The sequence below is a fragment of the Egretta garzetta genome, unplaced genomic scaffold, assembly GCF_000687185.1.
Source record: "Egretta garzetta isolate BGI_Z169 unplaced genomic scaffold, ASM68718v1 scaffold693, whole genome shotgun sequence".
Lineage (NCBI taxonomy): Eukaryota > Metazoa > Chordata > Aves > Pelecaniformes > Ardeidae > Egretta > Egretta garzetta.
In genome coordinates, this window is record NW_009259178.1 from 385,110 (window position 1) to 386,245 (window position 1,136).

The following is a 1,136-nucleotide window of genomic DNA, read 5'->3' on the forward strand; positions in this document are numbered from 1 at the left end:
GCCTGGCAGGAATCTATCAGTAACTTGGACAGGACCAGAATTTACCACGACCACCCCCTCCCCCCGTCTCAATTAATGGTAAGGAAAACACTGTCAAGGAACTGTCAAAGCTTAGCACGCTGATACGTACTTACCGGCAAATAAGGACGAATTCAGTTGTGTCAGTTCTTGGAGAAACTGACAACCGTTCACAAACTTTAAAAAAGAAAAAATAAAAAATCTCTCAGTTTACTTCTAGAGGTTCACGGTGCCCCACCTGACTCGCTACAAACAGAAAATTCATAAATGATGGCATGTTTTAGCTACCTGAGAAATGGCCTGCGTTATTGATCTTAGCAATCAGTAAATTCTCAGGCAACTGAGGGTGTCACAGTTCCTTGTCCTCCCAAAAGTGCTCCTCCCCTAGAAACATCACCCACCACGCACCCCCTTCTGAATTCTTCACTTGGTACATGGCAGGAGCACTTAAAAACACCGCAGTGCGATCTGTGAAAGCGTAGCAGTGCATTTTCAATGCCTAAAAGGCTCTGTGAATGAAAACAAGTGATGCACAAAAGGCAGGCAACTCTAAATTACGGTTCCCTCTACAGACATAATGCACTGCCATGGCTCTTCTGCAGTGAAGTGGCTGATGTTATCGTTCATGCTGTTACTGTTTTGCCCTATTATGAGAAATCTGGATGATACGTGGTTACTGAGGGAACTGCATCTTCGCGTTTCCTGACTTGTATTTCGACACTTAGCCTACCGCCTTTGTATTTCTTTTAAGTGGCATAGAAATACAAATACCCGAAAGCAAACTCCGGAGGGCTCAGATTGATTGTCATCTGATGTAACACTATGCGCCAGAGTCTCACAGATAGCTGTAAATATTCAAATCAATAACACAGGCCCCTTTACGTGGAATAAAAGCCAACACGTTCATTTCAGCAGTGACCCAAGCTCCTTCCCTCAGTCACCATCTCACAGAGCGGCTCAGGGCTGGACAAAAGGAAAAAGCTCCTGGTTCTGATCTGGGGTTTCCCCAGTGTAGCTGCTACATAGCTTCACTGACTTAAATGGATTCACTCTGTTTGTACCCTCATCTGGTTGTAAAACTGAAATAAAAATTGGAGCTTTAAAGTATAAATGCAGCT